Raw genomic sequence first — 12,408 nt, forward strand, 5'->3', positions numbered from 1 at the left:
CCCAAAACATGTGACCCAGTGAGGCTGGAACTTAATTGCAGTGTTCGCAGGTTGGATCTTGCCCTGGAAACAATTTGGACAATTGTATGCTTTGTGCATATGGAGCTCGAGTGAATTCTCTGCATTGATACGTTCCACTCCTTTTCTGATATGTTGAGGGAGAGATCCTTTTCCCACTGTCCTCTTGGATCTTTGAAAGGGAGGGACTGTAAAATGGTTTTATAAATTGCAGAGATGCTGTCTGAGTCCTCAAGACTTATCAACATATTTTCCAGTATAGAGGGAGGTGGGAGGTGAGGAAAATTGGGCAGGTTCAGTTTAACAAAGTTTCTAATTTGAAGGTAGTGAAAGAAATGTGTTGCTGGAAAGTTAAATTTTGAATGCAGTTGTTCGTAGAACACAAAGATGTTGTCTATGTACAGATCTCTAAGCAATTTAATCCCAAATGTTTTCCAGACATTAAAAATGCTTATTTTTTCGAGGGTTGAAAAAGGTGGTTCTCGTGCAGAGGTGCCACCGATAAAAGATTCTCTATCTTAAAATGCTTTCTACATTGGTTTCATATTCTGAGTGAGTGAAGCACTATTGGGTTATCAGTTTATTGGCGATCATTTGCATTTATTGGGGCGCAAAGCAAGGACTATAAAGAGGAACTGCAGGATTTTATTTCTATTGCAGACAAAGGGCCTCATGTATAAATGGTGCGTATGCACAGAAATGTTGCGTAAGAACTTTTCCACGTTCAAATCGCGATGTATAAAACCTACACTTGGCGTAAAGCCACGCACTTTTCCACGGTACCGCATGCCTTGTCGTACTCAAGTTCTCCGCTCGGTTTTGCAGACTGGCGGCACCCAGCGTCAAAGCACTGCTACTGTTCCTGTGTGATTACTCCTTATTTTCATGACGCGGCTTTATAAATACACTGAAACTAACCGCATATTGTTTATTAGTGTAACGCATCTGATTGTAATTAACTTGTAACAATATAATGGTCCAGGGAACAGCCATAGTATTCTAAATACCATAACTGATTTAGCGTTGTTACTCTCACTGCACCTTCCTCTTCTTATTTTTCTTCTTCTTCTTTCAGCTCCTCCCGTTAGGAGTTGCCACAGCTGATCATCTTTTTCCATATTACTCTCACTGCACGACTCAGAGTATTTATATCACTGTATCTGAGTGTGAATCACAGCAGCAGCTGATCGGAAAGAGAATTATTGGTATACAGCTTCATGGACACGCTGTCTCAACCACTGCAAAATGTTTTAAAGCAATTCCTGTACGGACCTCGCGGTTCAGAAACAGTTTAATCCCAAGAACTTTAAATGCACTCAATCAATTGCACCTTGTGGAACTGTTTGTACTTATAAATACAATCACCCCACTGTAAACTTGCACTATAGTTATAATATCGCACAACCTGAGCCACTTTATAAAGCGCGTATTTACATATGATGACGATATCATTTTTAAGATGAAATGCAGCAAAATATGTTTATTAAATTATACAGATAAAACTTTAACTTCATTTAAATAATCTATATTCTTCACTGGCTTAACGTCTATTACAGAGCTGATTGTATGGCGATCGGTTACTTTTGGAAAGAAAAGCACTGACTGCAGTGACGGCTACGCCAATATATATCTATACTAATAAAAGGCAAAGCCCTCACTCACTCACTCACTCATCACTAATTCTCCATCTTCCCGTGTAGGTAGAAGGCTGAAATTTGGCAGGCTCATTCCTTACAGCTTACTTACAAAAGTTGGGCAGGTTTCATTTCGAAATTCTATGCCTAATGGTCATAACTGGAAGGTATTTTTCTCCATTAACTGTAATGGAGTTGAGCTGCAAAGACGTGGAGGGCGGAGTTTCATGTGACATCATCACGCCTCCCATGTAATCACGTGAACTGACTGTCAACGCAGTACGTAGAAAACCAGGAAGACCTCCAAAAGCGCTTAAGAAAACATGCATTATATAATTGAGAAGGCAGCGAAACAATAAGAAGCGAGCGAGTGACATATACTACCATATTCATGAGTGCTGCTACCTCGGAAAGAAAGCACGGTGTAAACCTAAACTTTAAATTAAGTTCATAGACAGGCTACGCTGGCGTTTCACATGCCCACAGGTAATGCGGGATACAAGTTTAATGAGAGGACGCGGGATATAAACAGAGTTTTGATCACTTTGTAACTAAGTTAAAATTGTAGGTGAAGGGTGTGCTTATGCAAATTCCGAGAGACTGTGTTTGTGGGGATTGACAGTTAAAGGCGGTGGGGAGTCACGTCATCATCTCCCCTCCCATTCACTCATTTCACTCTGAGCTGAGCTCTGGCTAACGCCGTCTTCGAAGCAACCGTCAGACTGCCACCAAATACTCACAGAAAAATCCACAAGTTAATACACACGCTGTCTCTAGAGTTTCTCCACACTGAATCCTCCAGGCACTACTTACAAAAGGTCACATTGACAATCGTGTTACGTTATTTTTAAAATCTTTCCTTTTCTTAGCACAAGCACAGCTGAGAAGCTTGATGCATGTGCTCCATAACGCGTTAAAAATAATGCATTTAATCACACTTTGCATTACAAGCAAAGGGAGCTTTTGTCAATGCATGATTTCCTGGTACACGATTACATTGATCAGGCATCCCGATTCATTTTACCCTCGCACCACCTTAGTTTGAGAAGAAGTATGAAAAATATGAGGTTAACACAGAAAAACAGATCACCAATTCAAGCTTTATGAATAATCGATTAAGCCATCAATAATTGTTTTGGTAAAGCCATCCTCCTTCCATTTTATAATTTTTCCGCCACTAGCCATGATTAAATGAACGGTAAAAAGTAAGAGCAAGCGGGTGACTTATTTAGGCAGGCATATATATGACAGCAACACTCATGACAATGTCAATCATGTTATGTTATTATTAAAATGTTTCCTTTTCTTTTTCATTACTTCTTTAACACACTACTTCTCCGCTGCGGCGGGTATTTTGCTATATATATAATATATGAATTACCTCCAAAGAGCTGAGACTTTTGATATCATGAGCGTGTGTACAAAAGGGGTCTCCTGCCCAGCAAAAGTCGAGCAGCCAGCGCGCGCATAGCTGTGCCGGCCTTTGAGGCGCTGACTGCGCTTCTGCCTTAAGTCAAAGTGAGCACTTTTAATTTTTTTCATCCTCCCCTGCGCTATAGCCCAGACAAGTGCAAACACGGGACCCCTTTTCTACACCACGGCAAAATAATATTAAGGCGATTCACACTTTCTTTTGCACGTATACGATTTTGAGGTCCTCAGCTCGGATTATGAATACACGCACAGGAGTGGAGGACTGACAGTGCCATCACAGCCGATTAATGGCGGGGCGTCTCACCAGTCTACACAAGACCCACGCGACTGTCCCCAAAAGGCGATCATAGCGTCAGCGAACACATCTCTCTATACTATATAAAAGAAAAGGCAACTTTCCTTTCTTTACACCTTTTTCCTTTTATCCCAAACCAAAGCCTTTCTCTCTTAACACTGCAGAGGACACAAAACTAATTTTCTTTAAATGCGGTAAGGCACATTACCAGAGGCACAAATTTGAACGTTCACATAGAAAATGTAATTTCTATACCACAGCCATCGTCTAGCGCCTTTCAAAAGGGATCTACTACCGAGAGATGATCCATATACATTTTAGCTGCTGTTAGTTACTTACCTGTTGTGTTACACAGTCTTTAAAATGTAGTTTACCATAACCACTCCAGTAGTGCTCAATGTACCTGTACTTCTTAAAACGTTAATGTTTTACTGTTTAATAACTTATAGACTATATTTTATTATTTTTCCCTTGCACTCAGTGACCAAAGCTATACACACACATATAGACACATACAAACATACACACAAGTATATGTATGTGTATATATATGTATGTATGTATGTGTATATATATATATATATACACACACACACATACATACACACACACATACATACATACATACATACACACATATATATATAATTTGTGTGTGTGTATGTATGTATGTGTGTGTGTGTGTGTGTGTGTATATATATATGACAGCAGCAATCCAAGCTGTGAGAAAACAGTAAAAAGGAGGCGTGTCAGACGTCATGGTACATTTTCTGATGCAGCTACCGAAAACAACTTTGTGACGCTGCCGCCAAATACACAAAACAATTACTTTGACAATCATGTTACATTATTTTTAAAATGTTTCCTTTTCTTTTTCTTAACTTCTTTAACACATGACATCGCTGCGAAGCGCGGCTATTTTGCTATATATATAGATAGATAGATAGATAGATATATACAGTGTATGTATATATATATATATATGGATAGATATGAGAACAACACTCATATCAATGACAAAACAATTACATTAACAATCATGTTACGTTATTTTTAAAATTTTTCCTTTTCTTTTTCGTACCTTCTTTAACACACTACTTCTCCTGCGAAGCGCGGGTATTCTGCTAGTTGAATATAAATCAGAAAGAGAAAATAACAACACAGCTAAAAACGCAGCGACAAATTTCGGCAAAAGTTAAATGCTTGTGTCATGAGCACGAGGTGGCTATGCAGTGTCTGCAACGGACATGGCCATCCACCGTGCATAAGCTACTTTACTGACGGGCGGGCGAAGGAGCCACCGATTCTTCCTCTGCCCAGTGCCACCACAAGCCTAGAGCCGCCCCTGCTGCTGCAATAAATTATTTCATCGAAGTGAAACACATGTTTAATAACGTGCTTTAACTCCTATCATCATGAAAATGACATCACGTATACATCTCAGTATTTTAGTTATTCATAGAGCTGTAATATCACGAATGTCATGGATTCTGTGTCCAGTTGGAGGAAGAGAGCCGAGTAGTGTAGTGTAGTGATTCCCACACATAGGCACATAGAAGATCAAATACAAAACAAAGCATTTAACGTGCTACTTTAATTACGATGTGATTTGAGAAACTGGTTAATTAAACGATTTTAAGATGAAGTTTATGATGTTCTACTTTAATGACAAAATAAACTACGTTATTAAAGTGGAAATGTCGAGATTGAAGTTGACATTTCGTGCTTTTTCCCCACTGTGTGCCTTTTTTCTCTGTACCCTAATAAGCTTTCATATGACACTCAGACAGTGGGCTACAACTCGGCTTTTCACGGCGACTTTGATATGTGACTTCTTTTTTATTTCCGGCACTGTGCGATTTTGTGAATGTGAGCTTTCAAGTTTCTCCAACACGCTAAGTCACTCAATCAACTTCCTTTTGTTGATTATACTACGGTTTATTTAAACAAATAGTATGCTTTTCCTTTGCCTCCACTTGGTATTCGCTGAAATTCTTATATTTTCCCCCGTGCTTTTCCTATTGTCTTTTCACAGAAGGCTGCGCTTAAGGGCGATTTATATTCATTTGAATATTCAAAGAGGCGTAATTCTGGGAGGAGTAGGGGCGTTACATAAAGCGCGTGCACGAGCGTTAGTTTTCACGCTGTTTGGGATTTATGTAGCAGAAGAACGTGGAAGTTGGAGTACGCACAGATTCCTGCATCTGGATTTTTCTGTGTGTAAGCACATTTCGGCTTTTGTGCTTACGCCATGTTATAGTGGGAGTTCTACGCACGGCGTTATACATGAGGCCCCAAGTCTGTATATGTTAATCTATTTGTGTCAATGTCCAGGTTTTTATATGTTGTATGTCTGCTGCCCAGAAGTAAAACTGAAAGTTAGGTAGAGCCATTTCACCTTCTGCCTTTGGTCTTTGTAGGGTCACTCTTTTGAAACGTGGATGTTTTGAATTCCAAATAAATGTGGTTATGGTTGACAATAATTTCTTAAAGAATGATTTATTGATGTATATTGGAATACTTTGAAATACAAAGAGAAGCTTAGGGAGGATATTCATCTTAACATTAATTCTTCCAGCTAAAGTGAGATGAAGGGTTGACCAACTATGCAAGTCTTGCTTGATTTTTTCCATACAGACAGCGAAATTTTGTTGATAAAGAGCTTGATGTTTAACCCTAGATATTTAAACTGATCTGCGATGATAAAAGGGAAGGTGTCCAATATTGTGTGCTTGAGAATTCACTGGAAAGAGCACACTTTTGAAATTCTATTAGTGCTGTTAGGAACTGCAGGCACAGTATTTTGTGGGTCTGATATATACAGTACCATATCATCTGCATTCAGAGAAATTTTCTGTTCAAGTCCTTCTCTGATAATCCACTTTATCTCATAAGCATTTCAACAGTGAACTGCCAGTGGCTCAATGGTGATTAAAAAAAGTAGTGGTGACAAGGGGCATCCTTGTCTAGTACCACATTCTAGTTTAAAGTAGTCTGAATTAATGTTGTTAATACAAACTGAAGGGTCTGGATTTGTATACAGTAGTTTGATCCATGCACAAATGTTCGGGCCAAACCCAAATTTCTCCAGTGTAGTGAAAAAGTAGTTTCATTCAATCATATCAAATGCTTTTTCTGCATCCAAGGATAATAAAATCTCTGGGATTTTTGACTTTGCGGGTGAGTATATTACATTAAACAGGCGTCAAAGATTGAACATTAAATGTGGGCCTTTAATAAATCTAGGTTGATCATATGATATTACTGAAGGCAGCACTTTCTCCATCCTTCTATCTAGGACTTTGGAGAGTATCTTAACATCATTACTCAGAAGTGAAATTGGTCTGTATGATGCACATTGTAATACGTCCCTATTTTGTTTAGGAAAGACGATGATTAATGCTTGACGAAAAGTTTGAGGTAGAATTTTATTGTCTCTAGCTTCTGTGAATGTTTCTAATAGGAGGGGAGGTAGCTGAGTGCAGAACTTCTTATAAAATTCGGCAGGGTAGCCATCAGGGCCTGCTGCTTGCCCACTCTTAAGTGACTTTATGGCATCTAACAATTCTGATAGTGCCAACGGTTTATCCAATTCCTCTGCACTAAGAGTATCTATCTGTGGTATCTCCAATGCATCGAGAAATGTATTAGATTGTGTCTGGTCTTCTTTAAACTCAGTAGAATATAAGGATTTATAGTAGTCTCTAAATGTGTGCATTATATTTTTTATGGTCAATGATTATGTCTCTATTTGTGTTGGTAATTGCTGGGATTGCATTGCGAACTTCTTGCTTGTGGATTTGTTGAGCTAAAAGCTTATTAGCTTTCTCTCCATGTTCATAGTAATGATGTCTTGATTTAAAAATGAGTTGTTCAGTTTTTTTAGTTGTCAAGAGGATGAGTTCTGAATGCAGAGCCTGCATTTTCCTATGAAGAGCCACACTTGGACACCTGGCATGTGTTTTGATTTATTCTAGTAATTTTGTTGGTTAGCTTTGATACCTGCTTGGTTTCCAATTTATTTCTGTGGGAAAGATATGAAATAATCTGTCCTCTTAAAAAGGCTTTCAGGGTTTCCCAGAGTATTCCTGCAGAGACCTCTGAGGATATATTTGTCTCTAGAAAAAAAACTGATTTGTTTTGCTATGAATTCTGTAAAGTTTTCGTTTGCTAATAAAAGTGGGTTAAGATGCCATCTGCGTGATGAGTATGTGGGGCATAATGATTTTATCTCCAAGATCAGAGGGGCATAGTTGGAAATAACAATAGTGTCGTACTTGCAGGATTTAATCGTAGGCAAGAAATGGTTATCTTCAAGAAAATAATCAATTCTTGAATAGCAATGATGCACTGGTGAGTAGAAGGAAAATGTTCTTGAATATGGGTTTAGAAATCTCCAGGGGTCTGATAAGTTGTGGTCAGTTACAAATTGTGTAATTGTCTTTGCAGTGTTAGATGTCATCACCCCTGTGACAGGAGACCTATCTAGGTCTGGATTTAAAAAACAATTAAAATCCCCAGCCATTATAATTTTATGAGTGTTCACATTGGGAATGGATGTAAATACATTTTGGATGAATTCCCTATCATCCACGTTGGGTGCATAAACATTAATCAAAATCACTTTACAATTAAATAAATTAAATATAGCAATCATGTATCTCCCTTCAGGATCAGGTACAATATTTGATACCACAAATTAGACTGTTTTATGTATAAGAATTCCCACACTTCTATTTTTTTTTTTTTTGTAAAGCTGGAATGGAACATTTGGCCAGTCCAGTGTTTTTGCAGCCGGAACTGATCCTTACATAATAAGTGGGTCTCCTGTAAAAATACTATTTTAGCGTTTAGACGTATTAGGTTATTTTAATTCGTGATTCAGGCCTTTAACATTCCAGCTCACAAAGTTAACTGTCATGACATGGAAACATTGGTTCTGAATTTTTGATGTCATTTTGTAGTCTTAACCAAAAGTGAGACAGCTTTGACCTTAATTTCCAATTTTCCCAGGGGTTATTGCCATGCAGTCTATTGGTAATTATAAGGATTAAAAGGATAGATTAGAGATAGCTTGCTCTCTTTCTCCCCCTCTGTAGTACAACTTTGCCTCCCCACATGAGGCTGAACCCCACTTCACAAAGTCCCAGTCCTCTGATATGCCTAGAGGCAGAGCACGTCCAAAACAAAACAAGCCCCCAGCTGCAGTGTATGTGAATTAAAATTGAGGTATCTATTGCCAATACAGTCTAAATACTATAAGCATAACAAAAAAAAAAGAAAAGAAAATCTTCAACATTCTTGAAATGTTAAGAGAGTAAACCAAGGGAATGGTGTTAAATAGAGGCCTTGGATAAGCATTGTAAACCCTAGTGCAATAATATCAACAATAAGAAACCAAGGGTATGATGTTTAACAGTCTCCTTTAGAATAATAAAAAAAGAAAAAATAAATAAAAAAAAGAAAAGGGTTACTAATTTAATTTCTTCCACCCATACATACATAAACGTGTAAAACTGTAGTTAAAACAAAAACAGATAGTGACCAAGAAAGGAAAAGAATGTTTAATTACGGTACCAGTGTCATTGCAAGCGGATCAGATAGCCGGTAGGTACACTCCATTGTCAAACGTTGGCACTGTATCTGATTGTGTTCAGCTCTGATGGGAGAGTGTCTCCCACGTGGGGAGAAAATCATGTGGCCGTGGTATCTCTGGCAATCAGCAGCTACCCTGTAAAACACAAGTAGCTCTGATCTCTCTCTCAAAAACATCAAACATTACTCCTTAACTATCTGTAGATGATGCCTGTTGAATAAACAGGTATCGCTAGCTAAGTGGAGGCAAGGTACACTCTAATAAGTGGCGAGAGGTAGACCGAGTCGAATGGAGGCTGGTGAGTGAATGAGGAAGGCCCTGTCCCCCTGGTCTCGGCACAGAGCCACTCTCTCAGATTCACCCAAATAAATTGGTACCACAAGGGAACTATGATACTTAGTGTGATGAGAGAAGTCACAAAATCAACCAAAATGTTCAAGCAAATTCTAGAAAAAAAATCTGATCTGAATTCGTTAAGTAGTTCGCTCGTGAAAAGCGGACAGACATACATACAGATAGACAGACAGGTGTTGGAATTTACATATACTGCTCAAAAAATTAAAGGAATACTTTTTTAATCAGAGAAAGGAAATCAAGTCAGTGAAACTTCTGAGATATTAATCTGGGCAGTTAAGTAGCAGAGGGGGTTGTTAATCAGTTTCAGCTGCTTTGGTGTTAATGAAATTAATAAAAGGTGCACTAGAGGGGCAACAATGAGACGACCGACAAAACAGGAATGGTTTAACAGGTGGCGGCCACTGACATTTTTCCCTCCTAATCTTTTCTGTCAGTTTTGTCACTCGTTTTGCATTTGGCTATGGTCATTGTCACTACTGGTAGCATGAGGCGATACCTGGACCCTACAGAGGATGTACAGGTAGTCCAACTTCTCCAGGATGGCAAATCAATACGCACCATTGCCAGAAGGTTTGCTGTGTCACCCAACACAGTCTCAAGGGCATGGAGAAGATTCTAGGAGACAAGCAGTTACTCTAGGAGAGCTGGACAGGGCCGTAGAAGGTCCTTAACCCATCAGCAGGACCGGTATCTACTGCTTTGGGCCAAGAGGAACCGGATGAGCACTGCCAGAGCCCTACAAAATTACCTCAATCAGAAACAGACTTCATGAGGGTGGCCTGAGGGCCCGACATCCTCTACTGGGCCCTGTGCTCACTGCCCAGCACCGTGGAGCTCGATTGGCATTTGCCAAAGAATACTAGAATTGGCAGGACCACCACTGGAACACTGGGCTTTTCACACATGAGAGCAGTTTCCCCCCCTAGCACATGTGACACACCTGAAAGGGTCTGGAGAAGCAATGGAGAAGGTTATGCTGCCTATAACATTGTTCAGCATGACTGGTTTGGTGGTGGGTCAGTGATGGTCTGAGGAGGCATACCCATGGAGGCCACAAGCTAGACAACGGACACCTTGACTGCCATTAGGTATCGGGATGATATCCTTGGAGCCATTGCCAGACCCTATGCTGGTGCAATGGGTCCTGGGTTTCTCCTGGTGCACGACAATGCCCAGCCTCATGTGGCAAAAATATGCAGGTAGTTCCTGGAGGATGAAGAAATTAGATACCATTGACTGGCCCCCAGGCTCACCTGACCAAAATCCAATAGAACACCTCTGGAACATTATGTGTCGGTCCATCCAACGCTGCCAGGTTGCACCTCAGACTGTCCAGGAGCTCAGTGATGCCCTGGTCCAGATCTGGGTGGAGATCCCCCAGGACACCATCTATCGTCTCATTAGGAGCATGCCCCAACGTTGTCAAGCATGCATAGAAGCACTTGGGGGGTAATACAAACAACGGAGTACAATTTGGAGTTGCTGCAATGAAATTTCGGCAAAATGGACTAGACTGCCACATCATTTTTCACTTTGATTTTCGGGGTGTCTTTGAATTCAGCCCTCAAATTTTAAATAATGCAATTCTTGCTAAGCAGAAGGTAGGTACACTCCATTGTCAAACGTTGGCACTGTATCTGATTGTGTTCAGCTCTGATGGGAGAGTGTCTCCCACGTGGGGAGAAAAGCATGTGGCCGTGGTATCTCAGGCAATCAGCAGCTACCCTGTAAAACACAAGTAGCTCTGATCTCTCTCTCAAAAACATCAAACATTACTCCTTAACTATCTGTAGATGATGCCTGTTGAATAAACAGGTATCGCTAGCTAAGTGGAGGCAAGGTACACTCTAATAAGTGGCGAGAGGTAGACCGAGTTGAATAGAGGCTGGGGAGTGAATGAGGAAGGCCCTGTCCCCCTGGTCTCGGCACAGAGCCACTCTCTCAGATTCACCCAAATAAATCGATACCACAAGCGAACTATGATACTTAGTGTGATGAGAGAAGTCACAAAATCAACCAAAATGTTCAAGCAAATTCTAGAAAAAAATCTGATCTGAATTTTTAAGTAGTTCGCTCGTGAAAAGCGGACAGACATACATACAGATAGACAGACAGGTGCTGGAATGTACATACTCGTATACTGCTCAAAAAAATTAAAGGAACACTTTTTAATCAGTTTTCAAAGTGTTCCCTTAATTTTTTTTTAGTTTATATACAAAGATAGACTGAAAGAAGCTTCAGTGATGGAAGAGCCTACAGCAGTCCTCGGAGGAATACATTTAATAAACTGCCCCTCAGCAAATCATCACATTAGCTTGGTGGAGAGGTATGTGTGTCCCAATGATCATAGTATCTATGAAGTCCACTGCAATTGCCCCTTAAAAGATCACAAAAAGCAAATTGGTCATAGGTAAAGATGGACTTCTACGTAAAGTCAAAGCAAGGACTCTCTGACCTCACCCAGAAATGGGAAACTGGGGCCCTGCACTGCAGCCAAGCCAGGGGTGGGGAGAGCTCATTGGCAAGTTCCTGGTGGTCGAGCCTGGCAACAACAGAGCACTCTACACTGCAGGCGAATGATTGGTTTTGCAGTCATGTAATCAGATGTATGACTGTATGCCTTGTACACTCAGGCAAAGAGAGGGGCTGAACAGTCAGTTGATCACTACCTGGTTTTGAGTTGGATTAGATGGCAGGGGAGGATGCCGAACAGACCAAATAAACTTAAACATATAGTGAGAGTTTGCTAGGAACATTAGGCAGATGCCACCCTCCAGTAGAACTTCAACTTGCACATCTGAATTTATTTCTTTCATATTCTAATGGAGACTAGGGAAATCAGACCCAAATGGGCCATATTCCATGCCTCCATTGCTGAGATAGCTGCACAGAGCTGTGGCCGGAAGGTCATTAGCGCCTATTGTGGCAGCAATCCCCGAATCCAGTGGTCAATGTCATCAGTAAAGAGTGCCATCAGACTAAAGAATGAGTCCTTTCGAGCTTGAGTTTGCTTGTGGGATTAAGGGGGAGGCTAACAGCTACCAGCAGTGGCAGTGGAGGAAGCAGACTTTGGT

The sequence above is a fragment of the Polypterus senegalus genome, chromosome 14 (assembly GCF_016835505.1).
Source record: "Polypterus senegalus isolate Bchr_013 chromosome 14, ASM1683550v1, whole genome shotgun sequence".
NCBI classification, from domain to species: Eukaryota; Metazoa; Chordata; class Cladistia; order Polypteriformes; family Polypteridae; genus Polypterus; species Polypterus senegalus.